The sequence below is a fragment of the Bombina bombina genome, chromosome 5 (genome assembly GCF_027579735.1).
Source record: "Bombina bombina isolate aBomBom1 chromosome 5, aBomBom1.pri, whole genome shotgun sequence".
In the NCBI taxonomy this organism is placed as follows: domain Eukaryota; kingdom Metazoa; phylum Chordata; class Amphibia; order Anura; family Bombinatoridae; genus Bombina; species Bombina bombina.
Window position 1 is genome coordinate 498,434,259 of NC_069503.1, and position 14,588 is coordinate 498,448,846.

Below are 14,588 nucleotides of genomic sequence, written 5' to 3' on the forward strand. Positions count from 1 at the left end.
GACTGAGTTGATTTTTATCTTTTTTTTGGCAGGGCTTGTTATGTTTCCCTCCCTATACTCTGTTAGTGTTGAAGCCAGCAAGTATTAAATATCCAAAGATACTAAAGTAAATCTATGCTTTATATTTGCTATACCAAACTTCAGGAGGAAAATTAGACATTCATTTCTAGTACTTAAAATCATAAATCACATGCTGTATTAAATTGCTGGTACAAATAACACACTTGTCATAAAAAATATAGTATAACAATAATAATTATAAGCCATATTTTTGTGGCTATGTTGGAAACCGTTTTCTATTTATTTTTGTGATCACATGCTTTGAGTGCAACCAAGTAATGCAGGATAGTTATGGCTATTTGTAGGGAGCTTCTACCTCATTACGACTGGTCCCTATAGTGTATATTACATAGACAAATAGAAAGAAAGATGATAGATAGATAGATAGATAGATAGATAGATAGATAGGGATATCTTAAGATCACCATGTCTATTCTCAGTCCCAAGTAACCCTAGCTGACTTCCTGTTCCTGATCCTCCTAATTGTTATTAATCCTAGTTGCACTGGCACCACTATCTTATTTTTAATCTTGCCCTCCCCCTAATCACTAACATTAACAAAAGAGCTGATTCTAATGAGGAAGACAATGTGAATACTGCTAATTTGGACATTAATGATGCTTTGTCTAATATTGCTGTTATTCATCTGACTGTATTCCCTTTACTCCCCAAGTGGTGTGACCTAAGATAAAGTAAATTGTTACATATAATGGAACATCTAAGGCTAATCTAAGGCTAAGAAACTATTACAACCAGACTCCCAGACTAGATATAGGGATATAAGTTCTAATAGTTTTCATTATAGGTCTAACCCTTCCATATATATTCCTATGCAGATTAATGACACCCAGAGAGTGTTGGCCAGACCCCTTCTAAATAATAATCAGGGACTAGGTCCAGACAATGATGAACCTCTATGCCTGGACCAAGATTTTCAGACAGGGAGATCAAAATCAAAAGGTGGAGGTTCAGGCACTCCAGCAGGGAGAGACAAATACCTACTGAGGGAAACATGTAATAGAATGAAGTAACTCTGATCTAGTGATTCATTTATTGCAAACAGTATTGAGCAATGAGGAAATTTTGAGTTTTTGGATATGGTTTGGGCTATGTTCCCACAAATAATTTCTAATGTATTTGAAACATTCATAGACATGAACAGGTTTATTCATACTTTGATCTTGAAGAAGCATTTTAGTGCCAATGATCCCCAATCTCAGTAATCGGGATTGACTGGCTCTTTTAGCTCTGAATGAGTGAGATGACAAAGTGATTTGACAGCCAGACAAGGTGGGTAGCGTTGTGGTTAATGGACCCAAATTATTATGTACAGAATGCTTATGCTGTTGGCATTTATTGATATGCAGTGGACATAATCTGCTACAGTGTATCATGTCCATCTGAACATCATAAAATTGGCCCCCAATAATTAAGAATGGGTATCGAATGGAATATGACCATTGGGAGCATGGTCTCACCCAGTCAGCTAAGAAAACCAAGATCAGGTAGTTCATGGTTGGAGTCCTTTAAATCTTTTATCATGGGATAAATATCAAATTTTGATCTGTGTCAACTTTTCTACCTCCCATGTAGTATATCTTATTTTATGCACTTCATGCAGAATGTAGTAGGAAGTTATGACCACTAGGGAGGTTAAAACGAGGATCAGGGAACATTTAGGGGACATCAGATTGAAGGGAGAATGTTCATCATTGGCGCAACATTTTATAGTCAATCATTGCCAAGATGTTACCACATTTATCTGGTGTGTAATAGGACAAGTATTTAAACCTAAATGAGGGGAAGATAGGGTTTCTCTTCTTCAAAAACATGACGTTTTATGGATTCATAAATTACAAACTGGAATACCTAAAAGTTGAATTCCTTATTTGGTATTATTAATTTTTGTTTTTTCAAGGGTATGAAATGATTCATGCACTATTTATTTTTATTTTATGTTGCAGTTGGATACAATTAATTCATGTAATCATTGGCATACATATTACATGTAATACAAGTTATGAAAAATAACTTTATATATTTGAGTTAATTAGACATTTTTTTTCTCATGTAGATATATACCTAAACATGGACTCACACATCAACATTTCACATTTTAAAATCAATATATTTTTTCATACATTTTTACACAGATATACATGTGTGTTTGTATGTGTATATATATATATATATATATATATATATATATATATATATATATATATATATATATATATATATATATATATATATATATATATATATACTCCTGTATCTGCACTCCCACTTCATAATGGTCAACAACCAGGGTGCCAAGTCAGAATAATCTGTATAAATGCAATGAGGGACTGCACTCGCTGGATTTAGAAAAATAATCCTTTTGTTTTATTAAGACATGATAAACATGGTGACATTTCGAGGTACACAGACCCCTTCCTCAGACCAAACAGTGAAATAAAAAAAAGAATAACTTAAATATCCTAAGCGCCACCCCCAATCAATTAAAAAAATAGTGCCAAAAAGTGGTAATCAAGGTAACCTAGCAATGGTTGCTAAGGTGTTATAAATACAAATCTTATAGTGTTTTGCATACCTACACATATTCATATTCTCAGAGTGAAAAATAATTTATAGTGCAACATATAACCCCATTGTGTAGAGCAGTGATTTCATATATATTGTGCAACAATAATCTTGTGAATATCTGTTATGCAAAACCTCAGTGTCATGAGTAAAAACTTTGTACTGCAGTTGTGCGCCCTAATGCAGATAACATATTAGCATTCATAATCGGTTCTTAAAACTATTCAGTTCCCTGAGCCTCAGTCAAAGTGATTTGGTGCTGTTTTGGATTAATTTGGTCTCCATGGTTTGTCTATGCACTCTCTTTGTATAGCGCTAGATAATTGTAATCATAGTGATATGTTAAACCTTTAGAAATTAAACTTTGTATATTTTTTCTGGATAATCAAGTGTTGCTTCATAGACATTTCATAAGGTAAGTGCAGTAACTTATTATGGTGTCTATAAATGAATGCAAAATACTAAGTTATCTGCATCAGGAACCTTCTTCTCCTCATAAACCCTATCTAATGTAGGGATAATAGGTTCTCCAGAAAGCATAGCTTCCGGAACCTCTAGGGTAAACAATACCTCCTTCAAGAGAAAGCGGAGGTGTTAAATCTTAAACCTAAAATTTGGTTCCTCGGGAGTAGGAGATTTCATTTCAGATACCTCTGACTCCGAAAGCTCACCTTCAGATGCAACCGAAGTTAGATCATCCTCAGAAAGGTGAGACAAACTAGCCAACTCAGACTGAAGAGAGGAGTTAACCCCCAAGTCAGTGGAACTATGCTTAACATTTCTCTTACATTTTCCAGAGATAGGCAAAGCGTTTAATGCAGCTGATACCACAGACTGAAGCTGTGAAGTAAAGTCTGATGGCAAAAAATGACCTCCAACCGGAGATAAATGTGCGCTGCAGGGCACTACCTATGTCATAGGGTTAAATGGGGACTGCGACTGCAGAATAGGCATCTCATGGACAACGGAATCCTGAGAGGTAGAAAGCTCAGAGCGCATAAAAGTACCAGGGGATAAACTAGATTTAGACCCCTTCTTGGTCTTTAACACAGAACATAAGCAGACAGAACAGAATTGTGCAGGTAGGCAAACCATAGTCTCCTGACAATATAAACATGCATTTGTCACAGTGATCGCTGAAACAGAACCCTCTGTAATTTCAGATACCTCTCCTATAGTGACAAAAGACAAAGAAGTGGGAAGATATTTATAGCCTTTGGCTGGGGTGTCTTTGCCTCCTCCTGGTGGCAAGTGTTGATATTCCCAACAGTAATAAATGAAGTCATGGACTCTCCCTGCCTTTGGAAAGAAAAAATAATATATGTATATATATATATATATATATATATATATAATAGGTAAAAGGCGGCACTCACTGGTCCTTCCAAAGTGTACTTTATTTGAACAAAGTGATGTTTCGGGGGGACACTCCCCTTCATAAAGTACACTTTGGAAGGACCAGTGGGTGCCGCCTTTTACCTATTATATTTAACTGTTGGCACCCTGGCAGTTGCTATCATGGTGAGAGTGCTCTTTTTTGGAACTATATATATATATATATATATATATATATATATATATATATATATATATATATATATATATATATATATATATATATATATATATACATACACACAATATAGCCATTTGCAGTCAAACATCTTGTCATTTACCATTTACCTTTTAACCCTTAAAATAAACTTTTTTTTGTAATATTTCTATGAATAATTTTATCAGATAGTGTTTATATGAGTGTAACTATAATTTTTAATGTATGTATGTTGTGTTTTATGCAAACAATTTTAACGCACTACCCTTTATGTGTGGGTTTTAGTCACGCTAACCCGACAAGTTAAAAATGCAATGGAGCTTTTGCAATCGTATTTACTTTCAACTTGTAATAACTGCGTTATTTTTCACATGCTCAGCGTGCCACTTGTAATCCAGCTCTATGTGATTTTGCATTATCTTTTTATTACGCTTTTATTGATTACTGCAATTCTACTGTATTTAGGGGTTCTTTAAAGTCTAAGGGGATTTTTGTTGAATTTTTTTTTTTCTAGAGAATTGTGATCAACATTCGACATTACAGTTAGGAATCCAGGCTAATCACACAACTTAGAACAGAGTTTTACAATGTGGGACTAACAGTAACACCCTAGTACAAGAGAACAAAAAACAGGGCTTTCTTGAGAATATCTGGATAGTTGGCAAACTATTTATTGCTGTGAGAATGCTTTAGCAGCATACCACCAGTCATCAATCATTTCATTACAAATGTACATGCAGAAACAAAACAGCATGCTGCTGAGCTGGTCTACTTATTAATTCATACACATGCAAACATTTTGTAGTAGAAGCAGCTGATAATATGACTCCTTAACCTTATAGGGACATTAAACACATTTTTTTCTTTCATGATTTAGATAGAGTATGCAATTTTAACTCCTTAACAACCAACGACGTACAGGGTATGTCCTACAAAAAAGGCAGTTAACGACCAAGGACGTACCCTGTACGTGTTTGGTGTCTTCAAGCGGTGGAAGCGATCCTGATTGTTTCCAGATGCTTTCATATTATTGCAGTGATGCCTCGATATTGAGGCATCCTGCAATAACATTTTTTAGCTATCCGATGTAGAGAAAGCCACTCTGTGGCCATCTCTGCATCAGACATCGATGGACACGATCTTTGGTGGGAGGAAGCCTTGCAGGAAGGCGGGTGGACGGCTAACGATGGGGGTTGCGTGTCAGAGGGGGCAGGATCACGTTTGGGGATGCCGGGAGCATGCACGGGGGCACGCGCGTGCATGGGGGTGGGTAGGTGCATGGGGGCGGGAGCGGGTGGGAACGCTACACTATGGTACAATTGTTGTAAAATAAAGTGGGAGAGAGGAGGGAGCAAATTTTCATCTAAGGGATCTTGGAGGGGGTGGGGGGTCGGTTATTGAGGGGGCAGTTACACTACAGAAAAATTTGCAAAAAAAAAAAATTTCATGGCAAACTGGGTACTGGCAGACAGCTGCCATTACCCAAGATGGCGCACAATAAGGTAGAGGGGGAGAGTTAGAGAGCTGTTTGGGGGGAACAGGGAGTTTGGGGGCTAAGGGGGGGATCCTACACAGCAGAATATGCTTTTATATAAAAAAAAACCTTTTATTTTAGTACTGACAGACTTTCTGCCAGTACTTAAGATGGCAGGGACAATTGTGTGGTGGGAGAGGAAAGAGAGCTGTTTGGGAGGGATCAGGGGGTGTGATGTGTCAGGTGGGAGGCTGGTCTCTACACAAAAGCTAAAATTAACCCTACAGGCTCCATACAAGCTGCCTAATTAACCCCTTCACTGCTGGGCATAATACACGTGTGGTGCGCAGCAGCATTTAGCGGCCTTATAATTACCAAAAAGCAACGCCAAAGCCATATATGTCTGCTATTTCTGAATAAAGGGGATCACAGAGAAGCTTTTACAACCATTTGTGCTATAATTGCACAAGCTGTACTGTAATACACATAAACATCTCTAAATGGCCAGTATTACACTTTATCAACATCCTTTATGTGTTGAATTTGATGTGTCCATTTTGTTGCTAAAATAAAGTGCAAAACCTGTGGACTGGAGGAACTGTAAGAATATGTTGTTATCTCTGGGACTGTGATCACATATCAGGAGCTGTAAATCCACAAATAAACTGGATCAGAAAGATTAGAACCAACCCCAGGTAAAAGTGTAATAATAAAATGTTCTAACATACTGGATCATTTTCTTATTTTTATGTTCCTTTAACTAAAATCAAATAAGTAACTGTATGCTTCGAAATCAAATACAACTTCTATAAAACACCATTATTGTGAGGCTCTGTTACCTGCTTAAATACAGCCTCTGTTATAGATTTTCTTAGTGTGGTATTTGACTGGCAGTTCTTCCAGCCAATAGGAGCCTCACCATGCGCCCTATTTAATTTACTTACAGCACGTGCTTCTAACTATTAGCTGACTTAGCCTTGAAGTGCAACTGCGCACGCACAGCTCATTTCGCTATTTGTGCAACTGAAACAGTGAGGATGCTTACTGTAAACAGGTAATCTAGCGTAGTGAGCTGTGAGTGCGCAGTTGCACTTCAAAGCTAAGTCAGTTAATAGTTAGAAGCATGGAATTGTGCTGTAAGTAAATTACATAGGACGCATTGTGAGGCTCCTATTGGCTGGAAGAGCTTCCAGTCAAACACCACACTAAGAATATCTATGACAGAGGATGCATTAAAGCAGGTAACGGAGCCTCACAATAATGGTGTTTTATAGAAGTTGTATTTGTTTTTGAAGAAAATAAGCACCTTGGTATGCTTATAATTACCAGAGTTTTCAATATATCTAAAGTTAGTAAGGTGAATTTACCATCACTTTAATAATTTTGGGCTAGATTACAAGTGGAAGGCTAATTTATCGCGCCTGTAAATGGACTAATTTGTCCATTTACTGGCGCGTGATAAATAACCATCCATAACAAGTGGCTGGTTATTGCTACTGCAAGCTTGCAGTAGCAATTAGTGCTCAGAAAATTAACCAGAGATCAGATCTCTGATTTTATTTCTAAATGTCCCCCAATTTACCCCAAATTTAAGAGTCTTGTTATTTTTTTTTTTTAAATGTAGCATTTTTTTAAATAAAAAACAACTGCATGAAGCCATTTTTAGGGGTTAAGTGGCGGGTATGGGGTGTTAGAAAAAAACGGTACTAAAAAGTGCCCTTACATTGCAGTCTTTGGGGAAATGTGTGTTCCCTGTAAATATATATGCATATGCTTATATACATATATATTTGTGTTAATATGTGTATATACACATTTTAACATATAAATATATATGTATATAATCATATACATATATATTTAACATTTGCTGCCCATCTCTGTGCGACTTATTCTCTTCGCTGCGCTAGATTATCAGCAATGTCTCGCGAACGAAGAACAAGCCTATGGAAGCACGCTCTCATATTTGCGTGCGCTGGTATTACTAAGTGAAGCGCAAATATCGCTTTTGCAAAAGCGATATTTTGCACTCCACTTGTAGTCTAGCCCTTTGTTGGAAATGTGTACAGGTGCATATAAAAGGATCATATTTTCTCAAAGGCAATGTAGTACTAAATAACTCTCAGTGAGTGAATTTACACGCCACTGAGAATGCATCTTCCTAAAATTATGATTGTTTTGTGCTTTGAGATGCATTGCCTTTTTGTTGTATCTGAATGTTTAACGCTGTGTTCTTCTCTGTGATTTAAAAGCGCACATGCATATGCAAACAAGTAAATATCTAAGCTGAGAAAGCGAACAGCTAATTTATTTGCAACCCATTCAGCAATAAAGAGAATTAAACATCTCAGTATGTTTCTTTACTATACAGCTTTTTCCAAACTGCAAGTGAATAAAACAGATGGCTAATCACTCTTCCACGCTATAACAATTTTACAATAATTGTAATAATAATAATAATACAATTTTTAATAATAATGATAATAATAATAACAACAAGAGTAATAATAAAATAATAATAATAATAAAAATTAAAAATATTAATAATAATGATAATAACAACAACAATAATAATAATAAAATAATAATAATAATAATAATAAAATACTAATACTACTACTACTAATAATAAAATATTAATAACAACAAGAATAATATAATAATAATAATAATAATAATACGTCATTACTGCCTCATGAAGAAGCCCGGCCGCTGATCGGGGGAAACGCGTTAGGCTATTAAAGAGCAAGCGTCTGGCCAGCTGCCTTAGAATCCTATCCACGGTTATCAGAGCAGGGGTTCCGGATACCGTGCCTGAAAATTTCCATCTTGAACCTGGTGTGGAGGAGCAGCAGCTGTACCTACACAGTGCTCAACTGATGTGCTTTTTAGCACTTACGAATCTTGTAAGTGTCAGTTTTTATGTGTATACTTCACTGTTAATAAAATATTTCACTTGAGTCGGCCCTGTGCGCCTTTTTCTTTTTTTCTCTTTTACATGATACTGCATTGGAGCTGAGGATTGGATTGCCCAGCTGATCACAGGCAGCACGAAAACAGCCACTCAACAAATTGTTTGCAATCAAGGAAAGCAACATATACCTTCTTGGAATATCCAATAAAAGAATATAATTGGACTGGACTCAATCTGAACATTTTTTGATTGTATGGACACAACCAGTAACCGTAAGGTATTATATACCATTTAAAGGGATAACACAAATAGGCTGAAATTGGTTTTTTAATTTGCAACTATCTGCAACTGTTTATATTCCTCTATCTTGTGTTTTTTTATCCTGTTGTGGTTTTGATATAATCCTTTTTTGTTGCATTCTTAGCAAGATCTACTACGTGTGTATTTAGATACAACATAGATATTGACCAGTCTCATATATATACATATATATTCTCTAGCGCAATTTATTTTTCTTTCAATCTTTGTGTAAAAACAAAATTAGTTTTTTTAGCACACCTTACAAAAAGTTTAAATCCACATCTGGGGGTGCTGCCAATATGAACCAGTAATTACACAAACAAAGAGGTATCAGCGCACATCCATTTTCCAAAGCACAACATATTTTTTACTGCTGCAAAAAATTGCCATATTCTGCTTAGCCAAAAGGACTTAGAGTAGGACCAGATGAATTGGGGCACCTTGAAAGTGGTGACTGGCTAAGCAGAATATGGCCATATTGTGTGACTAAGTTCCCAATATTATTTAAAAAAGAATAGTTGTCTCTTGATGTATTTGCAGGCAATTTTTTGCAGCAGTAAAAAATATGTTGTGCTTTGGAAAATGGATGTGCGCTTATACCTCTTTGTTTGTGTAATTACTGGGTCATATTGGCAGCACTCCCAGATGTGGATTTAAACTTTTTGTAAGGTGTGCTAAAAAAACTAATTTTGTTTTTGTATTTAAAATTACCAGGGAGACTGACCATCTCCCATTGGTTTAAGCACCCCACCCAAGTTCAGGTGTGCTCATAACAGTGTTATAGAGTTGTGAATAAAAAGCCAGGGAGTCTTATTCTATTATGAAGAGTAAAAGCAGGAATGTTTCAGCCCTCTGTGGCAAAAGGACTTAGAGTAGGACCAGTCGAATTGGGGCACCTTGAAAGTGGTGACTGGCTAAGCAGAATATGGCCATGTTGTGTGACTAAGTTACCAATATTATTTAAAAAAGAATAGTTGTCTCTTGATGTATTTGCAGGCAATTTTTTGCAGCAGTAAAAAATATGTTGTGCTTTGGAAAATGGATGTGCGCTGATACCTCTTTGTATATATATATATATATATATATATATATCAGTGACGTGCGGTGAGATCAGAGGCTGGTGAGGCAGTGACTATAATACTCCCAAGAAACATACACACACGTATATATATATATATATATATATATATATATATAAATATACACAGTATATACACACACTCTGTTCACTGACACACACACTACACACACACACTCTACTCACTGACACACACACATCCAGCACACACACTCTGCTCACTGACACACACACTACACACACAGCACACACACTCTGCTCACTGACACACACACTACAAACACTCTGCTCACTGACACACACACTACACACACAGCACACACACTCTGCTCACTGACACACACACTACAAACACTCTGCTCACTGACACAAACACTACACACACACTCTGCTCACTGACACACACAAACACTTCTTAATAACACACGATTAGCTCACTGAAATTTACAGTACTTTCCCATAATATATTTACACATGCTGCTCACTACATACACACAAATATAAAATTTGCTTTGTTCACATGGTATCTTGAGTTGAAGAACATACCTAGATAAGCTCCAGAGCAGTAATGCACTACTGGGAGCTAGCTGGTGATTAGTAGCTGCACATATGTCTCTTGTCATTGGCTCACCCATGTGTTCAGCTAGCTCCCAGTAGTGCATTCCTGCTCCCGAGCTTACACTTCAAAAGAAATATCAAGAGTACAAAGCAAATTTAATAATAGCAGTGAATTGAACATTTGTTTAAACTTAGATCTGTCTGAATCATGAAAGTTTAATGTTTATTTTACTGACATAATAACAGACAGATCAGTATAATGCAGTGTACAGGGAGGGAATAACATACTTTACAGTGCAGACATGGCAGGTTCATAACGCACAGTGCTGAATAGGTGAGTGCTTTCTTTTTTCACCCCCAGGTCATTTCATAGCAGAGGTTGAAGGGCAATACAGTGTTCTGCCCCCACCTATTCCTCATTTAAGCACTGTAAAGTGGGCAGATGCATACTTAGATAAATAGAGGCAATTAGTGGCATATTGCTCTAACTACATTTTTTAAAAAAAACAAAAAAACAGTGCAGGCAAATGGTTTATTTATAAAACAAATGCTGACATTTTAACAGTATTCTTCATCTTCTCTTGCTCTACTGGCTCTATTTTCATAAAGCATTAGAGTGCTTAAAACTCCCCTAGGACCTCACCGTTTCCAGCAGCCTGACATTGCATGCAGTACTGATCGGTCAGGCATGAGGAAAACAGAGTCTTCATCTGCAGTCACATCCCACTGCTTTCAAGGTATTTGCTGTTGGGTTTGTTTAAAAGTGTAAAAGTGCTACTGTTATTAACATCAGAATGTCACGCACAATTCTGCCCTGTTTTTGTGAACTCCAGCCTTCTAAAGAAGTACGAGATGAGATGTTAAAAACAGTAGCACTTTTACAATTTTAAACAACCCCAAAGGCAGATACTTTGGAAGCAGTGGGATGTGACTGCAGATGACTACTCTGTTTTCCTCTTGCCTGACCGATCAGTACTGCATGCAATGTCAGGCTGCTGGAAACGGTGAGGTCCTAGGGAAGTTTTTTTTTTTTTTTTTTTAAATAATTTTTTATTGAAGTCAAAAACCAATACAGAGTATACAGAGAATAGGGTATGTCTCAAGACATTCACAACACAATGTGTACAGAGCATAATTAGGAGACAATGTAATCTGGTATCTCAAACATTTCCATATAATGTGGGCTATCACATAAAGAGACTTCAGTTTTGTTTTAGAGTATAACAAACGTAATATAAGCAAAAATGGTCCTCTCCTAGCTATATACAAAGAGAAGTAAGATGGCTAATCAATTAAGTGAAAGACTAGGGAGGAGGTGACTCTATAGTTATATGGGGAAGAGGAATGCAGCGGGCGAGAGCCGCTCGAAATATAATAGGAGGGGTGGGGGGGGGGAGGCGGGGGACAGAGCCAATTAGTACTCAAATTATTTGACTAGAGCCAGAGGGGCTCTGTCCTATCTGGGTCTATATAGTTACTGTGTCCCTAGCTTCTTATTGGGGCTAGGTATTAGTTCATCAAATGGGGGGAGGGGGGCTGCGACTGAGAGAGGAAAAAAAAAAAAAGGAAAAAGGGGGGGGAGGGAAGGGGGAGGGGGTCATTAATATAATACCCCCTCTTCTACCTCCCCCCTCCCTCCACTCCCTCCTCCATTCCAGTTATGAACTATAGCTATTCTGCTGTAAACCAGGTTCTCGGGAATAACCCTAGTTCTATCTGCTGCTGAACCCAGCTAGATGATTTAAAGGGCATAGTAAGTTGGGATTGGGCTCGTCTTGGTAGAGAATTAATATAATGCTTCCATTTATTGAAAAACCTGGCGATTTGTTTGGGGCTGGTGTTTCTTAAATTAATCTGTTCCACAATGCTCTGATATTGAACAGTATTAAGAAACTCTGTCGGTTTTGGGCCTTTCTTGCCCTTCCAGGTCTTTAGTATTAAATTCCTCCCAATTAATATGAGCAAGTTAATAAATCTAATATTAGGCAGTTACAAGGAATATTTACGTAAAAAGAATATCTGATGCATTTCTAGTTTAAATCTTATTCCCAAAGTCCTACTGCTCCAAAAAGTAATTTTTTGCCAGAATTGATACATTTTCGGGCATGACCAAAAACAATGGACAATATCTGCTCTAACATAGCCACATCTAGAGCAGTTTCCTTGTTCTTGTGCCCATTTCACCATTCTATCTGGGGTGAGGTAGGCCATGTTTATAATTTTAAGGTGCGATTCTTTATAGCTACTTGATGTTGCTGCCTTAGCAACTAATATCATACTTTGCCTTATTACATCACAATCTACCTCCACTCTTATCCTAGACCATTTTTCCTTAATTTCCAACATATTACTTTCACCAAGGTAATTCAACAGTAACCTGTAGGTTGGAGAGATGGTCCCCACGCCCTCCCGAGATTGCTTAATCAATGCCCCCAATTCTCTAATGTTTAGTTCTGGCCCTGTTTTTTGCCTAAGTTCCCCTATCCAGTGTCTGACCTGAAGATAAGCGTAGAAATGTGATTTTGGCAGACCAAATTCTTGAGCCACATCAGCAAACTTCTTCACTATCAATGACTGGTCCTCGCATAATTGCGCTACAAATTTGAATCCCCTCTCAGCCTACAATGAGTAGACTGTTGTGCCCACTCCCGGAGGGAAATCCGGGTTACCTACCAGAGGAAGGAACTCTGATTTAGCAAAATTTAGTTTAATCTCTTGACATATTTTCTGCCATGCAGCTATGATAAATTTGAATGAATATAGTTGAACAATGTTACTGGGAAGTTTAGCTGCAGGATAGTGTAATATTGCTTGTAATGTAAAAGGGGTTATCATGCTAGCTTCCATTTCGAGAAATGTCACCCGCTCCTTTCCTACGATCCAATCTAATGCATATTTACACAGGGCAGCGTAATTATAATATTTAACATTTGGACACGCCATCCCCCCAGATGTTCTGGGTAGGGTTAGTTTGAGAAGAGCTATACGGGGCTTTTTGTCCTTCCAAATAAATTTATTAAAGATCCTATTAAGATAGATAATATATTTTTTATACAGGAGCAGGGGAAGATTCTGAAGGAAATAAAGCAATTTGGGGAATAAAACTACTTTAATTAACATGATCCGAGCTGTCAATGTTAATGGAAGATCGCCCCACCTATGGAATTTCTCTGCCATCCCGCTAATGCATGGAACAAAATTTAGGGTATACCATGATTTAGGGTTCCGTGCCAAGGAGATCCCCAGATACTTAATCTGGTCCATTTCCTGGAATGGGTGCAGAGTAGGGTTTATAGGTTTCTTTATCCATAATAGTTCCAACGTATCATAGTTTATTTTGTACCCTGAAAAGGAGCTAAATAAATTAAATAGACATAACTTGAGGGACCGCAACTAACGTGTTGCTCAGATAAAGTAGATCGTCTGCAAAGAGGGACAGCACTAGCTTTTTCCTGCCTAAATAGATATCTTGAAGCTCTTGTCTCAAAAGAATTGCTAGTGGTTCAAGGGTGACATTAAAAAGTAATGGTGACAGTGGACAACCTTGTCTCGTACCTCTTTTTAATGGTAACCTATCTGTAGTACCGCCGTTCACAATAATTGATGAACATGGGGCACGATATAGCTGGCAAATAAACTGTTGAAGAACTCCAGTCAGGCCGAACCTCTCCAACGATGTAAAAAGGTGGTCCCAGATAATAGAGTCGAATGCTTTTTCAGCGTCGACCGTTAAAATGGCGAGGTCTGGCCTGGCGTGAGACCCCTTTCCCTCTGGTTTATTCCAGAAGGCATCCAGCACCAGCTGAACCCTGCGCAAATTCTTAACTGGTTTCCTACCTACCATAAATCCTGTTTGGTCCACATGTATAATATGTCCAAGGCATGATTTTAACCTATTTGCAATAATGGCAGTGAGGATCTTGTAATCCTGATTTAGTAAAGATATTGGTCTATAAGATGTAGGTGACTTTGGATCTTTGCCTTTCTTAAGAATCAATACTATGTTAGATTCAGCAAGAAGAGCCCAGAGATTTTCCTGTTTTGAGTTTCTTTATCGTGTTTACTATTT